The sequence below is a fragment of the Manis pentadactyla genome, chromosome 11, assembly GCF_030020395.1.
Source record: "Manis pentadactyla isolate mManPen7 chromosome 11, mManPen7.hap1, whole genome shotgun sequence".
NCBI classification, from domain to species: Eukaryota; Metazoa; Chordata; class Mammalia; order Pholidota; family Manidae; genus Manis; species Manis pentadactyla.
Window position 1 is genome coordinate 60,276,250 of NC_080029.1, and position 12,333 is coordinate 60,288,582.

Consider the following 12,333-nt stretch of genomic DNA (forward strand, 5'->3'; position numbering starts at 1 on the left):
CATATGCAAAAATCTCCTGAATACAAACATGAGCAACTTTTTCCTGAATGCATCTCTTTGGGCAAGGGAAACAAAAGCAAAAATGAACAAATGGGACTGCATCAAACTATAAAGCTTCTGTACAGCAAAGAACACTATCAGTAGAACAAAAAGGCATCCTACATTACGGGAGAATATATTTGTAAATGACATATCTGACAAGGGGTTAGCATCCAAAATACATAAAGAACTCACATGCCTCAACAACCAGAAAGCAAATAACCTGATTAAAAAATGGGCAGAGGATCTCAACAGACACATCTCCAAAGAAGTAATTCAGATGGCCAACAGGCACATGAAGAGATGCTCCACACTGCTAATTATCAGGGAAATGCAAATTAAAACCACAATGAAATATCACCTCACACCAGCTAGGATGAACAGCATCAAAAAGACTAAGAACAACAAATGCAGGCAAGGATGCAGAGAAAGGGGAACCCTCCTACACTGCTGCGGGAATGTAAGCTAGTTCAATCATCGTGGAAAGTAATACGGAGGTTCCTCAAAAAACTAAAAATAGAAATACCATTTGACCCAGGAATTCCACTCCTAGGAATTTACCCAAGGAATACAAGTTCTCAGATTCAAAAAGACATATGCACCACTATGTTTACTGCAGCACTATTTACAATAGCCAAGATATGGAAGCAACCTAAGTATCCACCAGTAGATGAATGGATAAAGACGATGTGGTACATATACACAATGGAATATTATTCAGCCATAAGAAAGAAACAAATCCTATTATTTGCAACATGAATGGAGCTGGAGGGTATTATACTCAGTGAAATAACCCAGGCAGAGAAAGACAAGTACCAAATGATTTCCCTCATTTGTAGAGTATTAACAATGAAGCACTGAAGGAACAAAGCAGAAGCAGACTCACAAACTCTAAGAAGGGACTAGCGGTTATCAAAGAGGACGGGTGGGGGAGGGCAGGTGGGAAAGGAGAGAGAAGGGGATTGAGAGGTATTATGATTATTACACATGGTGTAGGGGGGATCATGGGGAAGACAGTGTAGCACAGAGAAGACAAGTAGTGACTCTGTGGCATCTTACTATGCTGATGGACAGTGACTGCAATGGGGTATGGTGGGGGGACTCGATAATATGGGTGAATGTAGTAACCACATTGTTTTTCATGTGAAACCTTCATAATAGGGTGTATCAATAATACCTTAATAAAAAAAATTGTATATTAAAAAAAAAGTGCAAGCAAAAGAAGCCAGTCTAAAAAGGCCAAGTATGTATTGAGTGTGACTACAACTATATGACATTCCGGAAAGGATAAAACTATGGAGACATTAAAAAGATCAGTGGTTGTCAGAGGTTGGAGAGAGAGAGAGAGAGAGAGAGAGAGATGAACACCATAGGATTTTCAAAGCAGTGAGACAATTCTGCATGGTACCGAAGTGGTGGGTATATGTCACTACACATTTGTCCTACAGAATACATACCAAGAGTAAATCTTAATGTAAACTGCACACCAGGAGTGATAATGATGTTTCAATGCACATTCATTGATTTTTAACAAATGTATCACTCTGGCACATAAGAGAGTCAGGGGTATAAAGGAACTCTCTGTGCTTTCTGCTCAATTTTGTTGTGAACCCAAAACTTCTATAAAAATTTTTTTTAATTTTTAAATTTCATGAATTTCTTGTGAATCACTTTGTAATGCACTCCAGTAGACAAAGCCACACCCATAAATTTCAAGATTAGTCTTTCAGCTTCCAGTAAGGGTTCTGAAGGACAGTGCTCTTAAAATTCTTAGAGAACCTTTTGTTTAATAAAGAAGATCTGTGAGGCACGGCATGTCCTCAAGATCCTTGGAGGGAGTATTGTCTTTGTGAAGCATAACACTAAATTTTCTGAGGCCTTAACTAAGACTTTTACAATCACTCCCTTGGCTTCATTGTTAAACCATGTTTTCTGACAATACCCTAGATTTGATCTCTTTCCATAAGACCTTTTTAATTTGAAAATTGTCTGCAATCTGAAGAAACTGGAAAAGAGAGTTTTATTTTTGAACTCAAGAAGTTCTAGTTTCTTTATATTTAACAATTCTTTCCTTAGCTTCCCTCTCTTAGTCTGCTCAGACAGCTATTAAAGACCACCAGAGACTGGGTGGTAAACATAAAAAATTATTTCTCACAGCATGGTTGGGTTCTGGTGAAGTCATTCTTCTGGGTTGCAGACTACCAACTTCTTGTTGTGTTCCATCATGGTGGAAGAGGCTAGGGGTCTCTGGGGTCTTTTCTTTAAGAACACTAATCCCATTCATAAGCACTATACCCTCATGACCTAAGCACCTCCCAAAGGCTGCATCTCCTAATACCATCACACTAGGCATCAGGATTTCAATATATGACTATTAGGGGACACAAATATTCATACCATAGCACTCTCTCCTATCATATTTTTTACTATAAGCAGCAAGAAATAGCAAGACAACACCTTCAGATAGCCCTGGAAATATCTTTTATCACACAATTCATTATAACCATTTTCTACTTTCCACATTATCATGGATGACGATGTTGCTAAACTTTCTGTTGTTACATAACAAGGATCTTTTCTCCAGCTATGTGGGTAAAATTTTAGTATTTCCAGAATGTCTCGCCTGGCTTTAGTACATCTCCATATCAACAGATGCTCAAGGGTGAAGAGAAGTATGGCTTTAGGGCATTTGCATCATTCCTCAGAGGTAGAGAGTTCAACCCCATATCAATGGGTAATTACCTGGGCAACCAAGGGTGTGTCTGAACCCGAGAGTTTAAAAGGGAGGGGCTGGCTTGCTTGCTGGCTTGCTTCTTCCAGAGCAAAGGAGAGAGATGGTCCCTGGACTGCAGTTTGTAGCTGAGTAGGAGGGCTGGTTTTGCTTCTGCTGGAGCAGGAAAGAGAGAAGGCCCAGGACTGCAGTTTGTAAGCAATAAACGGATTTTAAACTTTATTTTTCCCTTTGACTGATTTCGGTTTTTAGAGGTATTTTGCCCTGGGATTTCCTCTCCCCAGACTTACAAGCTACTAGTGATATTTTTTTACTTTCCTTTAAACTTTCATTGAAATCCTCCTTGAGGGCTATCAGACTTCCATTAACAATCTCTTCAAAGTCCTACAAACTACTGGCCACTGTCAAGTCCTGTCTAGTTTAGTTTCAAATACTGCTACAATTTTAGGTCTCTGTTACATGGCACTCCACTTCCAAATACCAAAATCTATTTCAGTTTCTATGATTTCACAACAAATTATCCCAAAATTCAGTGGCTTAAAAGAACATTCTGTATTTTACTCAAAAATCTGCAATTTGGGCAGGGTTTGGTGGGGATATCTCATTTCTGCTTCACTCAAGGGAGATATATAAATAACACCAAAGGATTATAGATGATATGACAGACATTTAGAGTATAGATGAGGGGCACAAAGGAGGTGGTAATTAATTCCATCTGGGAAATCACAGAAAAAGTAATCCTTAAGCCAAAGTCAGGAGCTGACAAAGAGGAGTGGGAATATCAAACAATGGGCCATAGTTGGGAAACTACAACCATGTTGGTATGGATAAGTCCACTGAGGTGGAGGAACAGAAAGGAAGTACCTGGTAAGAATTGAGGTTAAAAAAGAAAACTGAGTACAGATGATGTTTCTACAGAAGAAAGCAAGAGGCCTGCGGTCAAATCAGCTATAACACTATCAGAAGCTAAGCCATGGGACTGGTTGCTAATGGGAACTACTGAAGACTGTGAAAAACTACATCTGCTAAAGAAAAGCCCCTAAAATGGAAGTAAGATATAAGAAAGAAGGACAAGAGGTGCTTTCATGGAGAAATGTTGTCAAGAGGGACCAAGTTAAGTGATACCAGATAGAAAAGTTACCAGGAAGAAAAGCAAGAATTATCCTCAACTGAAGTAGCCAGATAGTCAGGTGGGGGTTTCCTGCATGCATTTCTATTTCTAATTCACACACCCCAACCTTTAGTTTGAAGATCGATTTCCCCCACCATCTACTTAACAGGCAGAGGTGTGGGTGACAATGAGAATTTCAATACACTTTCTCTCCAGAAAAAGCTACAGAAAGTAAGTGAGCCCTACAGTTATTTTATACAGACAAGATCATTCTCTCAGTTTCACAGAAAGCACAAACCTGGAAAGAAGGGCTCTATTTCTTTCTCTCCTCTCTCACTTTAGTTTAACCTATCAGATTTCTATATACCCACACATTAATCTATCAAACCCACCATAAGCATGAACACTGTTATTGAATCCTGATTGTCCATTACATCCTTTCTCCTTAGAAGTAGAGTTTTTATTTGACAGTGGCACTTTTGGGGATAGAATTGAGAACAACAGTTAAGAAAAGATTATTACGCTGTAAAATAAACACTGTCTTTCCAAACCCTCCTTTCCTGATAGGTACAAAATCTAACTGTGCCTAAAGGAGTCATGATAGCAACAGAAGATGTTGTCAGTTCTTACAGCTCAAGTGGACAAGAATTACAGTGGAAATTTCAAATAGAATCTCTGGTGCAACAAATGTAGCCATTCAGATAAGGATTTCAAGTAGATATGTATGGAGAATGGGAGCAGAAAATACTGCCTTCCATAAACTGACAAATCATGACTACTATTCCAGTAGCCTAAATCTTACTTACACTTGAAAACAAGCTTACATAAAATTTAAATACAACTGATCATATGAAAATGTATTTTTTGAAGATTTGGATTCAGGCAGCTCTAGCTGAAGTTGGTAGATCTTTATTTTATTGTTTCAACACTAATATGACTCAGTTATTTGTGTGGTTCTGATTTTTTTGTTCTCATAACCAACTGCCTATATTGCTGTAACTTGTTAAAAAACATGTTATTCCCAAAGAAAGAATGAATCTCATTGACCAGCAAATGGTGACATTGCCCCTATGTGGGCAAGGCCTTCATGGAAGCATCCTGTAGATCCCTGGCCCAGATACAGCTGAAAGGAACACTAATCCACTATAGATGAGTTGACAGAGTCTCATAGCACTATACAAAACCACTACATGTAAGCCACCTAGAACTGCTTCCTTGGGAGGAGCTGTAGCCATAACAAGTTCTACACAGATGGAGAAGTATCCTACTTTAGAATTCCTAGGCACTAATATGCTCTGTTCTCAGCTCTGGGACCTCAGCCCAAAATCAGAGGGAGCAGGAGAAGTCCCACTTACCAACTTGCTTTGTTAAGTCTTCTCTGAAATTTACATTATCTTTTAATTATTTATTTTAATAGCTCTATTTAACAGCCTTTTCTTAAAATGGAAATCTTTAGGTAAAATCTTATAGACAATTGGACAGCACAAATCCTTATGTTCTTAGTACTTTTTTTATCCTAAAATTGTTCCCAGAGAAATCCAAATACACCAAAAAAGGACTAACATTCCACTCCATAAAAGATAAATAAAAAGTTCCCTGTTCAATCTGTAAAAAAATGAGCCAAGATATTTTTCCTTTAGCAAAAATGTTTGAAGGTCTTCTAGCTACAGCAGTTACCATTTGGACTAGTTGATTAGAATATTGTGCAGTCTATTCTCAAGAGTGAACAAATATATTTTGGCTATTGACAAAAGGATAGACAAGCAGAAAAATAAAGGATAGTGATCTAGGTAGGTGGAGACTGGATGAAAAGAGAACATTACTAACTATGGCCCTGGCCACCTGCTACAAAGCCCACTCTCCATCAAATAGCTTAAAGAGTCTCAGAAACAAATTACTTTCTGTAAAAGCTCCCTAAGATATCTCAAGAACTGCAATACTCTTTTGGAGGAAAGTGGTCTAACAACAGAGAAACAAGAAAAGGATGTTAAACGTAAGACCTGACACTGTATCACTCCTAAAAGAAAACAGGGAGAAAGCTCTGTGATACTCACTGGTCTTGGCATTGATCTTATGAGTGACACCAAAAACACAAGCAACAAAAGCAAAACAAGTGGGACTACATCAAACTAAAAAATTTTTTCTGCAGAGTGAAAGAGACAATCAAAAAAATCATAAGGCAACCTAAAGAATGCAAGGAAATATGTGCAAACCACATAGCTGGTAAGGGGTTCACAGCCAAAGTACACAAGGAACTCATAAAACTCAACAGCAAAATAAATAAATAAATAAAAATAAAGCAAGAAAATAAGCAATCTAATCAAAAAACTGGCAGAGGATTTGGCACAATATTTTTCCAAAGAAAATGTTTACCTAAAAATATGCTCAAAATTATTAATCATATGGGAAATGCAAATCAAATCCACAATATCACCTCACACCAGTTAAAATGGCTAGTGTCAAATGTCAAGAAATAACAAGTATTGGTAAGGATGTGGAGAAAAGGGAACCCTCAGGCACTGTTGGTGGAAATGTAAATTGGTGTAGCCACTGTGGAAAACAGTATGGAGGTTCCTCAAAAAATTAAAAATAGAGCTACCATTGATAAACCAATTTTACTTCTGGGTATTCAAAGAAAACAAAAATACTAACTCAAAAACATATATGTATCCCCATGTTCACTGCAGCATTACTAAGCCAAAATACTGAAACAACCTAAGTGTCCATTGATAGACGAATGGATAAAGATGTGGTACATACATACATACATACAATGTAATATTACTTATACATAAAAAAAGAATGAACTTTTGCCATTTGTGACAACCTGGTGGAGTAAGTCAGACAGAAAAAGACAAATACCATATGATTTCACTTACATGTGGAATCTAAAAATGAACAAACGAAACAGAAACAGACTCATAAACACAGAATGCAAACTAATCTACTGTGGCAGTCATTTTGCAATATGTATGTGTATCAAATCATCACCTCGTATACCTTTACCTTCAAAATGTTATATGTCAACACCCTACGTCAATAAAGCTAAAAAGGATGATTACTGATAAACAGGTGTCCAAAATACATAAATAATGAGCATTTAAAAATGTCTACTAATTAAAAAATTTAATTTAGTGTTAAACCTGTTTGCCTTCATTGACTAAACATCAGTGGAGAGTACCATCTTGACTGTAAGCCCTTAAATGTATAAATTCAAAAACATGCCATATGAGAAAATGCCTGGTTATTCCACTCATTTGGACATTTCTCAAGTCTCAACAGTAATACCATTTCCTTGCTGACTATGGTAAGAACTGTGATCTTCATTTTAAGAGCCACAGAAAGTTACTGATATTTTTTAAGTGGATATAACTATATTTGCACTATAAAAGATTCCAGTTGTAGTATGCAGAATGAATTTCAGATATGTGGTGGATGGGAGTGGGTGTGTGTAAAGGTGGATAGATGATACTATTGCAGTAGTACATGAGTAGAATATGGGATAATAACCTATGCCCAGACTAGTGTGGTACCAGTAGAAAGAAAAAAGGATGAACTACAGAGATATTTAGGAAGAAAAAAATGACAGGACTTGGCTTTGCATAATATATGGGAATGAGGGTGTGGAAGCTCTTCAAAGACAGGTAGTTGGTTTCTGCTTAAAGGAATAGAATGGATGGTGATTCCATTTATTAAGGGACACTAGAAAAGAACTAGATTTTAGGAAAACAGATATGAGGCACGCTGAGTTTAAGATGGAGCTCAAAGGAATGCTTGGTACTTATTTAAATGGAGCAGATATTATCATTATTATTATAATGAGCCTCAATCTCCCAATTTTTGTCACATGTAAGGTCCTCTTGAGGCAGGAGGTAACCAGTGGGGTAGGTGTTGCCCTGGTAGAGATGGGCCAAGCAGGACGCTGACACCAGGCATTGTGGTCAGCTGGCCAAGTGGGACACTAAGAACTACTCCCTGGAATGGCCAGCCTGGGAAACAAGGGGTTTTTCTGAGCCCCTAGTCTGGCCTGAGCAACAAGTCCTAGGCAACCATGTGAAATTTCCAGCCAGGCCCTAGCAACAGGTCCTAGGCAACCATGGGGACTTTCTCCTTGATGTGCTTATAAACCCTAGGCACTATAGCCCTAAAGGCATCCTGCCTTGGAGACCCACCTGATCAGCAGGAACGCTTTTCTTTCAATCTTCATTAAAAGCTTTATTGGTTGCTCTATACTCTTGTCTGTTGGCTTCATTCTTCATTGCCTCTGAGACACAATCCTGGGAAAAACACCATCTCAGCCAGTAACACTCTCATGTAAATATACTCTTCAACTTAAGACAGATATGGCTGATGGGGATATAATGTCAGTGTCCTCATCAATCATGGGTCAAATGTGAGGATCCCTAAATTTTCTGTGCTGGGGTAAGCTGAAGGAGTAGTTGTATCTCAGAGCACCATCAACCCATGTTGGAGACTGGGACTTTTTGTAACAGTGTGCCCAACACCATGGCTCCAAAAGTTTACAGTATAGCCTGCTTCTCACCAGACTTTCTTTGCCAAGACTGTTGCAATGGAAGTAGAGGATTATCTCTTATTTTCCAGTTACCTCCCTATGACCAGACAAATAAAGAATCTAGTTACTATTCAACTACTATGGGAAGAAAAAATGTTGGCAATATTCAAGAAATCAAAATGTTCTTCTATCTAGGACTCACTGGCCATATATCTGAAACAAAAACATACTATCTAAATTCTAAATATAGTATGCTTTTTTTTCCCTTCTCCTTTTCCAAAGGAAGAAAATCGCAATATTCTATAGGAAATTTTCCAACACACAAGCTGAACACATACTTTTCATTTCCTTATTTTACTTAAATCTTCACAAACAGAATCTTAAGAACTCTCTTAAATACTGAGTCATTCGTATAGAATTTTCAGTGTATATATACATATGTTGACAAAGATTCTCTCCTTGACCAAACTTTGGCCAAGCTCCTCTGAACCTTCTTCTCAAAAAGGCCTCAACCTTTGGGCTTTTGTGTTCATCTCTGTATCACCTAGTTTTAGCAAGAATCCTGCTAAATCAGTTTACCAAGAATCTGCCTCAATTATATAATTAGGTAATTATCTAATTACCCTGGTCTGCCTTCAGCAAGAATCCTGTCAAATTGGTTTAACCAGAATCCCCCCTACCTGTAATGTTTCCTCTTAGTAATTTTCCATCCACTAACCCCTCCTTGGCTATAAATCCCCATTTGTCCATGCTTTATTCAAAACTGACCACAGTTCTATACTGAGGTCTCTTTTCCCCTACTACAATAGTTCCTCAATAAAATCTGCTTTTACCACTTTAAAAACTGTCCAGGTTATTTGGTAATATGAAGCTATATATACAGTTTATATACATAGAAACACACAGGAAACTGTAAAACTTTACTTTTAAAAGAGAAAGAATAAATACATAATATATCAATTCCTTAGAGAGGATAGCTAAAGCTAAACATAATTCTCTACTCCTCTTTGAATTAATATCCTTTGCAGTATGACTTTGTAGACATTCTCATCAAAAGGTGTAGTCTCTTCCCCTATTCCTTGTAGGGCTGGCTTTATGACATGTTTTGGCCAATAAGAGTCCAAGTAACTGTAAGTACTAAGCCAGTTCTAAGTCTGTATCTCAAAAGTCCATGCATTTCTCTTCCTACTTCACATAGAGTCCTGCAACTGCCATGTGAACAAGTCTAGATTAGCCTGCTATAGCATGGAAGAGATATAAGGCCCAACTGCCCCTATTGCCTCAGCCAATAGCTTGTCAATTTCATTAACACATCCATCTAGTTAACCTACAGCTGACAAAAGCTGAGACCATAACCACCCAGTTGATCCCAGCCTAAACTGCTGATCCACAAGATTATGAATTAAATGTTTTAAGCCACTGAGCTTTTTTGCTAACCTTAGGGAAAGTTTGCTATACAACAAAAGATAACCATTAAATCTCCCTAAACTGTTTTAGAGATTTACATTAGCTAGCTACCTCGATTGACTGATTGATTGATTGTGTAATAACAACCAGAATGATGTCAAATGGCAATGAAGAAACACCAGCTAATAGGCTTCTGCTTATACATCCTAAACTAAAGCTTACCAGTTTTTATATAACCCACCTACACAGAAAGGGCTCTCAGTCAGGCTCTCAGAAAAGAAGTCTTTCAGAAGTACATCTAGTTATTCAATAACAAAGAAAGTGCACGTCAGCTCCCAAAAATCATCAGTAATTATTTTATCCTTAAGTAAAAAGGCTTGAAGAATTTCCAAACATAGAGAAAAACTGGGAGTAGAGAAGAAAAATAAATAAAACTTATTTCAGAGATTATTTGCAAAAATTACTAGTCCCCAAAGAATATCCAGGGAAAAGAAGGCAGTGTAAAAAAAGAAAGATACCCATTAGTACCTTTACAGAATTTTAAGACAGTGTATCCATAAAATACAAACAGGATGCCATGAGAACAAAGAGCACTAAAGAAACAGAGTCTTTAGAAAATAAACATGACTGCTGAAAATGTTTTTCAAAAGAAGAACTGGAAAATAAAGACAAGGACTTTTCCTGGAACATATAGCAAAAAAGAAAGGCAGGAAAATACAGGAAAACAAAAGATAAAAGAAGTGGAAAACAAATCTAAAAGATTCAACATCAGACTAACAGAAGGACCACAGAGAGAAGACAGAAAATAAATAAATAAATAATAGAAGAAAAATTCAGAAAACTGTTCAGACAGAAAAAAGATGGTGAGTAGGAAAGCAAGGCAGAATCCTCCTCCCACAAACGCACCAAGGAAGCAATTACAGCAAATACAATGAAACCTGAAAATGACCTGAAGACTGCAGAACAGACCACTTACACCTAGGGAAGAAGAAAACATCACACTGAAAAGGATAAAATGGCAGATCCATGAATGAGAATGACCCAAGCCCTTCTTCCATCCCAGCCCACAGGCAGGAGGAAGAGGAATAGAGTGGGGAGGGGATAGGCACCCAAGAAATCTGCACACCTGGACTTGGAGATCTGTTCTGCAAGCACAAGTCCACATTGCATCAGGTTCTGGTGATTAGTGGGGCTGGACACCAGGGACAGGTGGACCACTCTGGGAGGCTGAGACTCAAGCCACTTGTGGAGGACAGGCACACTCCTCCAGTCCCACTGAGACCCAAAACAGAGGCAGCAGTTTGAAATCCTTGCCAGAAATAGGAGGGGTAGCAGAGGGGTGAAGGTTGGATGGACTTCTCTCTGCAGGAGAAAAGGCAAGTAGGCATAACTCCCCAACTCTCCCTCAGCCAAACTGTTCAGACATTCAGGAGCCCTAGATGCTCCATCCCCCCTTTTAGTGGCTCATCCCTGAGGCACTTTCCTATGCACCGCCAGTGCACCAGCCCACTCAGCCCAGTAGCACTGGACCTTGCTGCCTACCAAGCAGAGGGAGACTCTCCCTGCTCTCTTGACCCTGTCTCATTCCAACTGGGAAGTCAACTACAGGATCCATCTCTGAGAGCTCCTTTCTCCCTACAGTGGGCCAAATCCGGTGCTCTGTGCCTCACCAACACTAGTGGGGAGCCTGGGAGACTTGCTGCCACAGCATGCCCAAGCATCTTGCAACTTGCCATGCCCTGCCCTGCCCAAGAACTGCCCAACCACCCAACCCTTGCTGCAGAACAACCCCCACTGTGGGTGAGAAGCAAGTATCTGCTGAACAGCTATCCAATATCCCACAATCTACCCACTTGTACACAAAAGACTATACAGCAGGGAGAAAAGATGGTGGCATGAGTACTGTAGTGGAAATCTCCTCCCAAAACCACATATATTTTGAAAATACAGCAAATACAACTAATCCTAAAACAGTTACCAGAAGTAACAGTACACCAGCCAGTCTACATCTGGAAGAAGTCAACATCTCACAGAAAAGGATAAGGTAAAAACCGCAACCCAGTGGGACCCAAGCACTCCACAGCTCAAAGGCAGGAGGAAAAGAATCAGAGCAGGGAGGGAGTGGAAGCACAGGATGGCTAAATACCCAGCCCTAGAAATCTACCACAGGAGCACAGACCCACACTGCATGGTGCTCTGGAGATTATAGGGGCTGAAAAGCAAAGTTTGAGACTAAGACTGCAAACAAGTTCCCAGAACTGGCTGCCCTGGGACAAAAGAAAAGAAGGCACTTTAAGGGACCTCTGAACAATCAAAGGGCTGCTAAAGTGGCAAAGGTTTAGGAGAAGGAACAGTGGGACAAAATCATCTTAGCACACTCAGGCCAGCAGGCTGGGAACTTTCAGGAGCTTCAGGTGCCCTATCCCACTGGTTGGCAAAGCAGCTCCGAAGCCCCTCACCATGATACGCAGCCTGTTACTCCTTCCTCCCCACTAGCACCTACATGCAAACCAGCTGTCCCCACCATTGCTG

General features: G+C 39.2%; 1 long non-coding RNA gene across 2 annotated transcripts in view; it reads right to left on the minus strand.

Moving 5' to 3' along the window:
* LOC118910263 (uncharacterized) overlaps nucleotides 1-12,333 on the minus strand; it is a 71,298-nt gene that overhangs the window by 43,339 nt on the left and 15,626 nt on the right. For both annotated transcript variants that reach the window (XR_005023884.2, XR_005023883.2), the window contains exon 2: nucleotides 8,054-8,158. This is a non-coding gene — a long non-coding RNA (uncharacterized LOC118910263). The remainder of the gene's footprint in view (nucleotides 1-8,053; nucleotides 8,159-12,333) is intronic.